This window comes from Triticum aestivum, chromosome 5B (genome assembly GCF_018294505.1).
Source record: "Triticum aestivum cultivar Chinese Spring chromosome 5B, IWGSC CS RefSeq v2.1, whole genome shotgun sequence".
NCBI lineage: Eukaryota > Viridiplantae > Streptophyta > Magnoliopsida > Poales > Poaceae > Triticum > Triticum aestivum.
Window position 1 is genome coordinate 255,046,292 of NC_057807.1, and position 14,226 is coordinate 255,060,517.

Consider the following 14,226-nt stretch of genomic DNA (forward strand, 5'->3'; position numbering starts at 1 on the left):
CTAGTTGGGTGTTGGATTTCGCATCCGTGAGTGCTTGGATGCAGTTGTGCTGCCTCGTATGTGTGTTTTGATTTTCTCAGGTTTGGATATGACATTTTAGGAAATAGAGATTGTCTTGATCATGTCGTTAGTGGACTGATTTTCTTCCAGTTAAGTTAAAGTGGTTCGGGACTGTAAATTTGAGTAATGTGTCACTTCTAGTGTCAGATCTATCCCCTTTTCATCTTTTTTGTGTGTGGTAATTTCCCTCAGCTGTGTTGAATCTGGCTTGTCGTGTGAGCTAGATTGTCTGGTTGAATTCTTTTTTTTTTTTGAAATTATTGTTTGGTTGAATTCGGCTAGTTGTCATGCGCTAGTGCCTGTTGTTTGTTTCAGTTCAGACCCACGTGCATGTCCCTGTCCATGTCCCTGTCGGATGGGCTGTTGTTTGTTTCGGTTCAGATCCCTTCGCTTTGCTTGTACGGCTTGTTTCCTCGCTCAACATCAGCTACCTAGCAACCAAACTAGTCTACTGTTTGCCGAGAGTGGCATTTGGGCACATGGGATGATGGGAGGGCGTGTTCCTGTTTTCAAAATGTGTTTTAAACATATTTTAAAATGACAAAAAAATTCAAACAAAAACTTGACGCATACATCTTGACATTTTACATGCTTACAAAGTCGTTTCGCGAAAAACTGACAACTATGTGTAGAGTGTGAAAAAGGCAAAATCCGGTGTTAAAAAATGCTTTTCACAAGATATCTTTTTGTCTTTTTTACACAAGCCACAAAAAATGTTGGTTTTCTCTGAAACTTGACGTGCACACATATAATGTCGAGATGTATGCCCCAAATTTTTATTTGGAATTTTTCACACTTTGAAATGGCTTTTTCGCGTGCAAGAGCGCGCGCTCCAGGGAGCACCAATGGATTTCCGACTGTTTGCCCCCTATTCCTTCTCCAATCTAATGTAATCTAATTTGCTGCACATTTGGGATTTGGGATTGGGTGATGATTGCCTTTAGTCTATCATCTACCTTCTGCTCCACTCATTCTGTATTGTTTCTAGTATATGTATGAATTAGCACTACTACTAGTAATCATAACCACCTCCCTGAACAACTAAAGTGTATATTTGCACTGTAATTTCATTTAATTTTTATTGTAATTTCAGTAGTGTGCACGTTGCAGTGTTTTTCTTTGAAACTTTCCAGTTTTTTAGTGTTCCTTTTAGTGATTTTTGCAGTGTAACTTGCAATGATTTGTATTGCTATTTTCCAGTATTTTCTAGTGTTACTTACGCTGAAGTAGTTTTCTAAATGTGTATGCTCATCCGTGCAATTTCATTCGGTTAGTCTCATGCCAAGTCATTTTGGTATATATTTTCAGGAAAATTCCTTCAACCTGTGCCTGTACATTCATGAAATTTAATTCAGAATTTCCAGGAATTACATTTTCTTAGCGAATTTTACACTGTAATTCTATTTGGATTTACAGTGTAATTCTCTAATGTATTTTAGTGGTTGATTATAATGTAATCCTTTGTGGAATTTCAGCGTTATTCTTAGAGGATCCTTAGTGTATTTGTACTGTAATTCTACCTGGATTTACAGTGTTTTTTTTCCCACTGTATTTCTCAGTGGCTTTGCAATGTTTTCAGTGCTTTTTACAACGTAATTTTTAGTGAATCTTCACTGTAATTCTTAGTGCTCTTGTAATGTAATTCTTTAGTTGATTTACAGTGTATTTCATCAGTGTAATTACATTATAATTCTTAGTGCTTTTTGCAATGTATCTTAGTGGATTTTATAATGTATTCACACCGTAATTCTTAGTGTTTTTTACTATGTAATTCTTAGTGTCATTGTACTGTTTCTTGCTTATCCTATTGGTGATTTTTGCAGTGTATATCGTATAGGCCTTGTCATGCAACTACTGATCGCGTTTAGATCATTTTATTTGTTTTCATAGGTTTTATTTTTTGTTGTCATGCTTGATGCTAATTTTAGTTTTTCTGCAGGGTGTTGTATAGATAGTGCCTAATAAAGTGTAAGTTATTTTCAGTTTATTTGTGTAATTTATTTCGTCAGGACCATCTTTTTTTTGTATATTCCAGTGATGATATTTGATTGTAATTGTATTCTTTTTAATTGCTCATTTAGTCCCTTTTCATCTCAGTTGTTGTAATTAATCGTATGCCCTTGTGTTGTTTTAAAAGCTGGGGAAGAAAGAAAAATAGAGGACAAGGGACATGAGACAGAGACACCTGTCATCGTTTAGTTGGATGAAAGCGAATTGGATTTCATCCAGATGTAGAATAGACGGTCCCTATTTTTAACTAAAACCGATATCGGCTAAAGATAAAACTAGTCTACGGCTGGCGCCGTCGGATATCCGTTCCGACAAAATGGATATCCCTGACAAGTTTACTGTCGGCAGAGGCGGATCTCCATTGTCCTCCCCATGTCCGGCAGCTGTGAGCTTCAGAGGTACATGCTTTAGCGCAAAGGGCGGCTCGCTTGCCCACCGCTCATCGGAGTGGAACCATCGACCGATGCTTCAGCCGGAGGGGAAGGATCCCTACGCTGCATGGATGGAAGTTGGTTTTTGGATAAGGGGACGAAGGTGGCCTGCCAGAGGGCAAGACACCGGCTGTGCATGCCGGCGTCGCCTCGCCGGTGGTGTAACACCCTAATTTTTGGCCCTTTCCTTTTCTTTTGGATTATTTGAATTTTTGCTTTGGATTGCTTTTCTGTGGCTTTGTGGTCTGGAAACCTGGGAATATCATCTCTTCTTACTCTCCCAAGTGGCTTGTCATCCTCAAACCCATCCCAAGACCATGTCATTTCCAACTTAGCCCAATCACAAATTCTTTTTCTTGGGAATATTCATGTTTCTATTAAAGGAATAACCATGTTTGCCCTAGGTTGTGAAGCAACCTATATTTCTGCCATTCCAAAAATTTCCAAAAAATCTCATAAATTGTTGGGATCATATCTTCCACCAATATGTCAAAATCCATTCTTGTCCAATTCAAAAAATAATTCAAGATTATTCATTCTCCTATTCTGTTCTAAATGGCACTTTGTAGAGGAAGTGCTATTTATCTTTGCTTGATTGCTCACAAACATTTTGAGCACTCTATCCTATCCATATTATTTTGACGTGCCAAAATTCAACTTCATTTGCCTAGTAAATCTTCCTCAGTGAATTTCCAAAGTTTTTGGCCAAAAAGAAGCTTTGTGAAGGAAGTGCTAGCTAGGCTTACCCAAATGAGTTGAAATTTTTCCATGACCTCAATATTATCAAATCATCCCTCTCCACAAGATTTGAGCTTCATCCATCAATCCATGTGATCTCATCATCCAATCTTTGTTTCTGGTCAAATTTTCAGTTTGTGAAGCAACTATATTTTGGATTGCTCCATAATTGCTGAAAATTTAGCAGGACCTTCTCCTTCCTATATAACCTCTCTACACCAAATTTGGACTCATTTCATCTAGTCAATTTCTTCCAATATTTTCCCCAAAATTTTGTCCAGAGAAGAGCATTATGAAGCAAGTACCATTTTGGTATGTCCAAATGGTATGCAATTTTTACAGTGCCTTCATATGACCAAATGATCATTCTCCACCAAATTTCAGCTCAGTCCAACCATCCATTTGAGCACAACTTCAAATTTTGTATTTCTGTCCAGTGGGGTACATTGTGAAGCAAGTGCTATCTAAACTCCTCCATTTGAGCTCAAACTTTGCCTCAATGGTCATCTTAGTGACTAATCTTCTCCCGAAAAATCTCAGCATCATTCACCAGGCCAATCTCCCCCACCCCAGTGCAAACACCTTGTTGTTCCTTTGTCTTCGAGCTAGCTTCACCTCATGGGTCCCTGCCCTTGTTTCTTTGCTTCCTGACACTGTATGTTGAATGATCTATCGGGCAGACATGGTCGGGCCGACCAGAGCACGTGTCATCGTCGCGTGCATGTGATGACCGTGTGGTCTCGCGTGCCATATGCATGCTCTAATGCGTTTGGCCGCGTCTAGAGCTTTGTTTAGCTTTGACCCCTTCTCTGCTCGTCGTTCTCGCGCCCCTCGTCTTGTCCCAGAGCTTCATCACATCCTTGCCGCCCCTCTGGACCCCTCTCCCCCTCTCTCCAGTCACCTCCTATGCGGTGCTCAGGTCTGCTCCACCACGGTCGTGTTGGGGAACGTAGCAGAAATTCAAAATTTTCCTACGTGTCACCAAGATCTATCTATGGAGAAACCAGCAACGAGGGGAAGGAGAATGCATCTACATACCCTTGTAGATCGCTAAGCGGAAGCGTTCAAGAGAATGGGGTTGATGGAGTCGTACTCGTCGTGATTCAGATCACCGATGATCCTAGTGCCGAACGGACAGCACCTCCGCGTTCAACACACGTACAGCCCGGTGACGTCTCCCATGCCTTGATCCAGCAAGGAGAGAGGGAGAGGTTGAGGAAGACTCCATCCAGCAGCAGCACAACGGCGTGGTGGTGGTGGAGGAGCGTGGCAATCCTGCAGGGCTTTGCCAAGCACCTACGGGAGAGGAGAAGAACTTGGGAGAGAGGGAGGGCTGCACCAAAGGCATAAGGGGTGTCTCAAGAGGCCCTCCTACCCCCACTATATATAGGGAGCCCAAGGGGGGGGTGCGCCAGCCCTAGGAGATCCAATCTCCTAGGGGGCGGCGGCCAGGGGAGGTTTCCCTCCCCCCAAGGCACCTAGGAGGTGCCTTCCCTCCTTGGGACTCTTCCTTAGGGTTCCCCCTTCACCCTAGGCGCATGGGCCATAAGGGAAGTGGCGCCCCAGCCCACTTTGGGCTGGATCCCTTCCCACTTCAGACCATGGGACCCTCCGGGATAGGTGGCCCCACCCGGTGGGCCCCCGGGACCCTTCCGGTGGTCCCGGTACAATACCGATGACCCCGAAACTTGTCCCGATGGCCGAAATAGGACTTCCTATATATTAATCTTTACCTCCGGACCATTCCGGAACTCCTCGTGACGTCCGGGATCTCATCCGGGACTCCGAAGAACATTCGGTAACCACATACAAGCTTCCTTTATAACCCTAGCATCATCGAACCTTAAGTGTGTAGACCATACGGGTTCGGGAGACATGCAGACATGACCGAGACGTTCTCCGGTCAATAACCAACAGCGGGATCTGGATACCCATGTTGGCTCCCACATGTTCCATGATGATCTCATCGGATGAACCACGATGTCAAGGACTTAATCAATCCCGTATACAATTCCCTTTGTCGAGCGGTATTGTACTTGCCCGAGATTCGATCGTCGGTATCCCGATACCTTGTTCAATCTCGTTACCAGTAAGTCTCTTTACTCGTTCCGTAACACATCATCCCGTGATCAACTCCTTGGTCACATTGCGCATATGATGATGTCCTACCGAGTGGGCCCATAGATACCTCTCCGTTTACACGGAGTGACAAATCCCAGTCTCGATTCGTGCCAACCCAACAGACACTTTCGGAGATACCTGTAATGCACCTTTATAGCCACCCAGTTACGTTGTGACGTTTGATACACCCAAAGCATTCCTACGGTATCCGGGAGTTGTACAATCTCATGGTCTAAGGAAAAGATACTTGACATTAGAAAAGCTTTAGCATACGAACTACGATCTTTGTGCTAGGCTTAGGATTGGGTCTTGTCCATCACATCATTCTTCTAATGAAGTGATCCCGTTATCAATGACATCCAATGTCCATGGTCAGGAAACCGTAACCATCTATTGATCAACGAGCTAGTCAACTAGAGGCTTACCAGGGACAGATTGTGGTCTATGTATTCACAAGTGTATTACAATTTCCGGATAATACAATTATAGCATGAATAAAAGACAATTATCATGAACAAGGAAATATAATAATAACATATTTATTATTGCCTCTAGGGCATATTTCCAACAGTCTCCCACTTGCACTAGAGTCAATAATCTAGTTCACATCACCATGTGATTAACACTGACAGGTCACATCACCATGTGACCAACATCCAAAGAGTCTTGGGTTTGATCATGTTGCTTGTGAGAGAGGTTTTTAGTCAACGGGTCTGAACCTTTCAGATCCGTGTGTGCTTTACAAATCTCTATGTCATCTCCTAGATGTAGCTACCACGTTCTATTTGGAACCATTCCAAATAACTGTTCCACTTGGAGCTATTCTAAATTGTTGCCCCATTATACGTATCCGGTATCTCTACTTAGAGCTATCCGGATAGGTGTTAAGCTTGCGTCGACGTAACCTTTACGACGAACTCTTTTACCACCTCCATAATCGAGAAAATTCCTTAGTCCACTAGTTACTAAGGATAACTTTGACCGCTGTCTGTGATCCATTCTTGGATCACTCTTGTACCCCTTGACTAACTCATGGCAAGGCACACTTCAGGTGCGGTACACAGCATAGCATACTGTAGAGCCTACGTCTAAAGCATAGGGGACGACCTTCGTCCTTTCTCTCTTTTCTACCGTGGTCGAGCTTTAAGTCTTAACTTCGTACCTTACAACTCAGGCAAGAACTTCTTCTTTGACTGATCCATCTTGAACACCTTCAAGATCATGTCAAGGTATGTGCTCATTTGAAAGTATTATTAAGCATTTTGATCTATCCTTATAGATCTTGATGTTCAATGTTCAAGTAGCTTAATCCAGGTTTTCTATTGAAAAACACCTTTCAAATAACCCTATATGCTTTCTAGAAAATTCTACATCATTTCTGATCATCAATATGTCAACAACATATACTCATCAGAAATTCTATAGTGCTCCCACTCACTTCTTTGGAAATACAAGTTTCTCATAAACTTTGTACAAACCAAAAATCTTTGATCATCTTATCAAAGCGTACATTCCAACTCCGAGATGCTTACTCCAGTCCTTAGAAGGATCACTGGAGCCAGCATACCTTTTAGCATCCTTAGGATCGACAAAACTTTTCTGATTGTATCACATACAACCTTTCCTTACGAAAACTGGTAAGGAAACTTGTCTTGACATCCATCTGCCAGATTTCATAAATGCAGCTAATGCTAACATGAATCCGACGGACTTAAGCATCGCTACGGATGAGAAAATCTCATCGTAGTCAACTCCTTGAACTTGTGAAAAACTCTTCGCCACAAGTCGAGCTTCATAGATGGTGACATTACCGTCCACGCCTGTCTTCTTCTTAAAGATCCATTTATCTCAATGGCTTGCCGATCATCGGGCAAGTCCACCAAAGTCCATGCTTTGTTCTGATACATGGATCCTATCTCGGATTTCATGGCTTCTAACCATTTGTCAGAATTTGGGCCCACCATCGCTTCTCCATAGCTCGTAGGTTCATTGTTGTCTAGCAACATGACCTTCAAGACAGGATTACCGTACCACTCTGAAGTGGTACGCATCCTTGTCACCCTACGAGGTACGGTAGTGACTTGATCCGAAACTTCATGATCACTATCATAAGCTTTTACTTCAATTGGTGTAGGTGCCACAGGAACAACTTCCTGTGCCCTGCTACACACTTGTTGAAGTGACGGTTCAATAACCTCATCAAGTCTCCACCATCCTCCCACTCAACTTTCCGAGACAAACTTTTCCTTGAGAAAGGACCCGATTCAAGAAACAATCCTTATTGCTTTCGGATCTGAATTAGGAGGTATACCCAACTGTTTTGGGTGTCCATGAAGATGCATTTATCCGCTTTGGGTTCGAGCTTATCAGCCTGAAACTTTTTCGCATAAGCGTCGCAGCCCCAAACTTTTAAGAAACGACAACTTAGGTTTCTCTAAACCATAATTCATACGATGTCATCTCAACGGAATTACGTGGTGCCCTATTTAAAGTGAATGTGGTTGTCTCTAATGCCTAACCCATGAATGACAGTGGTAATTCGATAAGAGACATCATGGTACCCACCATATCCAATAGGGTGAAACTATGATGTTCGGACACACCATCACACTATGGTGTTCTAGGCGGTATTAATTGTGAAACAATTTCCACAATGTCTTAATTGCGTGCCAAAGCTCGTAACTCAGATACTCATCTCTATGATCATATCATAGACATTTTATCCTCTTGTCACGATGATCTTCAACTTCACTCTGAAATTACTTGAACCATTCAATAATTCAGACTTGTGTTTCCAAGTAAATATACTCAACATCTACTCGAATCATCTGTGAAGTAAGAACATAACGATATTCACTGCATGCCTCAGCATTCATTGGACTGCTCACATCAAAATGTGTTACTTCCAACAAGTTGCTATCTTGTTCCATCTTACTGAAACCGTGGCTTTTCAGTCATCTTGCCCATGTGGTATGATTTGCATATCTCAAGTGATTCAAAATCAAGTGAGTCCAAATGATCCATCTGCATGGAGTTTCTTCATGCGTATACACCAATAGACATGGTTCGCATGTCTAAAACTTTTCAAAAATGAGTGAGTCCAAAGATCCATCAACATGGAGCTTCTTCATGCGTTTTAAACCAATATGACTTACATGGCAGTGCCACCAGTAAGTGGTACTATCATTACTATCTTTTGGCATGAAAATGTGTATCACTACGATCGAGATTCAATAAACCATTTTTAGGTGCAAGACCACTGAAGGTATTATTCACATAAATAGAGTAACTATTATTCTCCTTAAATGAATAACCGTATTGCAATAGACATAATCCAATCATGTCTATGCTCAACGCAAACACCAAATAACAATTATTTAGGTTTAACACCAATCTCGTTGGTAGAGAGAGCGTGCGATGCTTGATCATATCAACCCTGGAGACACTTCCAACACATATCGTCAGCTCACCTTTAGCTAGTCTCCGTTTATTCCGTAGATTTTATTTCGAGTTACTAACACTTAGTAACCGAACCGGTATCTAATACCCTGGTGCTACTAGGAGTACTAGTAAAGTACACATTAACATAATGTATATCCAATATACTTCTATCGACCTTGCCAGCCTTCTTATCTACCAAGTATCTAGGGTAATTCTGCTCCAGTGGCTGTTCCCTTTATTACAGAAGCACTTAGTCTCGGGTTTGGGTTCAACCTTGGGTTTCTTCACTAGAGCAGCAGCTGATTTGCCGTTTCATGAAGTATCCCTTTGTTCCCTTGCCCTTCTTGAAACTAGTGGTTTCACCAACCATCAACAATTGATGCTCCTTCTTGATTTCTACTTTCGCGGTGTCAAACATCACGAATATTTCAAGGATCATCATATCTATCCCTGATATGTTATAGTTCATCACGAAGCTCTAGCAGCTTGGTGGCAATGACTTTGGGGAAACATCACTATCTCATCTGGAAGATCAACTCCCACTCGATTCAAGTGATTGTTGCACTCAGACAATCTGAGCACAAGCTCAACGATTGAGCTTTTCTCCCTTAGTTTGCAGGCTAAGAAAATCGTCGGAGGTCTCATACCTCTTGACGTGGGCACGAGCCTGAAATCCCAATTTCAGCCCTTGAAACATCTCATATGTTCCGCAATGTTTCGAAAACGTCTTTAGTGCCTCAACTCTAAACCGTTTAACTGAACTATCACATAGTTATCAAAACGTGTATGTCCGATGTTCACAACATCCACAAACGACGTTTGGGGTTCAGCACACTAAGCGGTGCATTAAGGACATAAGCTTTCTACTGATCGCATAATCGCTACTAACAACTTTCAACTATAATTTTCTCTAGGAACATATCTAAACAGTAGAACTAAAGCGCGAGCTTACGACATAATTTGCAAAAGGTCTTTTGACTATGTTCAGGATAATTAAGTTCATCTTATGAACTCCCACTCAGATAGACATCCCTCTGGTCATCTAAGTGATTACATGATCCGAGTCAACTAGGCCGTGTCCGATCATCACGTGAGACGGACTAGTCATCATCGGTGAACATCTTCATGTTGATCTTATCTACTATACGACTCATGCTCGACCTTTCGGTCTCTGTGTTCCGAGGCCATGTCTGTACATGCTAGGCTCGTCAAGTTAACCCTAAGTGTATTGCATGTGTAAATCTGTCTTACACCCGTTGTATGTGAACGTAAGGATCTATCACACCCGATCATCACGTGGTGCTTCAAAACGACGAACTGTAGCAACGGTGCACAGTTAGGGGAGAACACTTCTTGAAATTGTTGTAAGGGATCATCTTATTTACTACCATTGTTCTAAGTAAACAAGATGCATAAACATAATAAACATCACATGCAATCAAATAGTGACATGATATGGCCAATATCATTTTGCTCCTTTTGATCTCCATCTTCGGGGCTCCATGATCATCATCGTCACCGGCATGACACCATGATCTCCATCATCATGATCTCCATCATCGTGTCTTCATGAAGTTGTCTCGCCAACTATTACTTCTACTACTATGGCTACCAGTTAGCAATAAAGTAAAGTAATTACATGGCATTGTTCAATGACACGCAGGTCATACAATAAATTTAAGACAACTCCTATGGCTCCTGCCGATTGTCATACTCATCGACATGCAAGTCGTGAATCCTATTACAAGAACATGATCAATCTCATACATCACATATATTCATCACATTCTTCTTGGCCATATCACATCACATAGCATACCCTACAAAAACAAGTTAGACGTCCTCTAATTGTTGTTTGCATGTTTTACGTGGCTGCTATGGGTTTCTAGCAAGAACGTTTCTTACCTACGCAAAACCACAACGTGATATGCCAATTGCTATTTACCCTTCATAAGGACCCTTTTCATCGAATCTGTTCCGACTAACGTGGGAGAGACTGGCACCCGCTAGCCACCTTATGCACCAAGTACATGTCAGTCGGTGGAACCTGTCTCACGTAAGAGTACGTGTAAGGTCGGTCTGGGCCGCTTCATCCCACAATACCGTCGAAACAAGATTGGACTAGTAACGGTAAGCATATTGTACAAAATCAACGCCCACAACTACTTTGTGTTCTACTCGTGCAAAGAATCTACGCAATAGACCTAGCTCATGATGCCACTGTTGGGGAACGTAGCAGAAATTAAAAATTTTCCTACGTGTCACCAAGATCTATCTATGGAGAAACCAGCAACGAGGGGAAGGAGAGTGCATCTACATACCCTTGTAGATCGCTAAGCGGAAGCGTTCAAGAGAACGGGGTTGATGGAGTCGTACTCGTCGTGATTCAGATCACCGATGATCCTAGTGCCGAACGGACGACACCTCCGCATTCAACACATGTACAACCCGGTGACGTCTCCCACGCCTTGATCTAGCAAGGAGAGAGGGAGAGGTTGAGGAAGACTCCATCCAGCAGCAGCACAACGGCGTGGTGGTGGTGGAGGAGCGTGGCAATCCTGCAGGGCTTTGCCAAGCACCTACGGGAGAGGAGAAGAACTTGGGAGAGAGGGAGGGCTGCACCAAAGGCATAAGGGGTGTCTCAAGAGGCCATCCTACCCCCACTATATATAGGGAGCCCAAGGGGGGGGGGGTGCGCCAGCCCTAGGAGATCCAATCTCCTAGGGGGCGGCGGCCAGGGGAGGTTTCCCTCCCCCCCAAGGCACCTAGGAGGGCCATAAGGGAAGTGGCGCCCCAGCCCACTTTGGGCTGGATCCCTTCCCACTTCAGCCCATGGGACCCTCCGGGATAGGTGGCCCCACCCGGTGGGCCCCCGAGACCCTTCTGGTGGTCCCGGTACAATACCGATGACCCCGAAACTTGTCCCGATGGCCGAAATAGGACTTCCTATATATTAATCTTTACCTCCGGACCATTCCGGAACTCCTCGTGACGTCTGGGATCTCATCCGAGACTCCGAACAACATTCCGTAACCACATACAAGCTTCCTTTATAACCCTAGCGTCATCGAACCTTAAGTGTGTAGACCCTACGGGTTCGGGAGACATGCAGACATGACCGAGACGTTCTCCGGTCAATAACCAACAGCGGGATCTGGATACCCATGTTGGCTCCCACATGTTCCACGATGATCTCATCGGATGAACCACGATGTCAAGGACTTAATCAATCCCGTATACAATTCCCTTTGTCGAGCGGTATTGTACTTGCCCGAGATTCAATCGTCGGTATCCCGATACCTTGTTCAATCTCGTTACCGGTAAGTCTCTTTACTCGTTCCGTAACACATCATCCCGTGATCAACTCCTTGGTCACATTGCGCATATGATGATGTCCTACCGAGTGGGCCCAGAGATACCTCTCCATTTACACGGAGTGACAAATCCCAGTCTCGATTCGTGCCAACCCAACAGACACTTTCGGAGATACCTGTAATGCACCTTTATAGCCACCCAGTTACATTGTGACGTTTGATACACCCAAAGCATTCCTACGGTATCTGGGAGTTGTACAATCTCATGGTCTAAGGAAAAGATACTTGACATTAGAAAAGCTTTAGCATACGAACTACGATCTTTGTGCTAGGCTTAGGATTGGGTCTTGTCCATCACATCATTCTTCTAATGAAGTGATCCCGTTATCAATGACATCCAATGTCCATGGTCAGGAAACCGTAACCATCTATTGATCAACGAGCTAGTCAACTAGAGGCTTACCAGGGACAGATTGTGGTCTATGTATTCACACGTGTATTACGATTTCCGGATAATACAGTTATAGCATGAATAAAAGACAATTATCATGAACAAGGAAATATAATAATAACATATTTATTATTGCCTCTAGGGCATATTTCCAACAGGTCGGTCGCCCGCGTAGCTCTAGACCCTTCCCCGCGCCTATATATAGTTTGCCCGAGCCTCTCCACAGCTCATCGCCCTCTCCACCCCTCCCTCGAGCACCGGAGCCACCACACCTCGCCCTTGTCCTCCATTGCCGCCGCGGCCTCCTCCTAAATTGGAGCTAGCCGGAGCTCTTCTCCTCCTCCTCTCCCCACCAGAAGACTTCCAGGAGCCCGGCGCACCTCCCAACCTCTTCGTTCATCGACGGATCACCCGTGGCCGTGTTCCCAAGCATGGCCGCCGCCATCGTCCCGCGGCCACCGCAAGGCGTCGCTGCTCTGCTCTTCCCCGGCGTGTGTTCTTCGTATGGTCGGACGCGATGCATTTCCCCAAGGCCGCTGGTGTCCTCGTCTCGACTGGAGGCGCCCAGCTAGAACCTCCTCCACCGTCCCTGTCCCGCTCACTCCCGAGCTCTCCGGTATCTCCTGCGGGTGCGGCTCAGCCCCGCGAGCTCGTCCCGCCCCTCCTCACGCGCCACTGTGCCCCTGCGCGTCGGCATTGAGCCCGGCCGGTGCCAACTCTGCTCCCTGTCGGAGGTAGAAGAAGAAGACAGGAGAGAGAGAGGTCAGTAGTGGGGCCCACCTGTAAGCCTCACGCGTTGACCCAGCCGGCCCCGCTGATGTGGATTAAGTGGAGGCATATTCTGCTTCGGTCCAGATTACGCTTTCTCTTCCGGAAAGCGTATTCTCATAAAGGCGCTTTCTGTTTAACCAGCCAGGGACTTGTTTGCGAATATTTCTTTTACAGACTGGTTCCTAGCATTCGACTGGCTATATCTCCGCAACCGTAATTCCGATTCAGGTGATTCAAAAGCCCACGTTCTCTGTTCGTCGAGCCCATTCTGTTCGTACCATTTTCATGATTTGTTAACATTCTAAAAATGAACATTTTGCCCTTGCTCGTAAACAGATCCACTAGGAGAGAAACTTTCCCGGTGATATCTTTTAGCGACCTTTCCGCACTTCTTCCTGATGACTTATTCATACCCAGGCAAGCCATGACAACCACTTGCATGATGGCCTTGCAGTAGCCATGGTTTTCCACTTTAATATTAAAATTGTTTTGTGCATGTTAATATTTTTTGAATGCTATATTTGTGCTTGTGAATCGATGCTCATCTTTATGCCATGATTATTTGCATCTAGTTGGTAAAATGCTTACTTGCTAATATTGTTATCATGTTCTTTTCTGGTAATTATTTTATGATGCTAGTGATCATGCTATGTTCATCTGAAGTGTTATTATACTTGTGCTATTCATGATCATCGGTATGCCATGCTCATTTGCATCTAGATAATGATTTATTGTTGTTGATATGTTAAATAGTTATGTTGCCCATCCATGTTCATGTTGATATTATGCTCATACGCATTGTCATTTCATCATGCTATTTTTATTACGACTCACCTCATTACATTCAAGTTAAACTAGACTTTAATACAACTTGAACATTTGTCGGCTG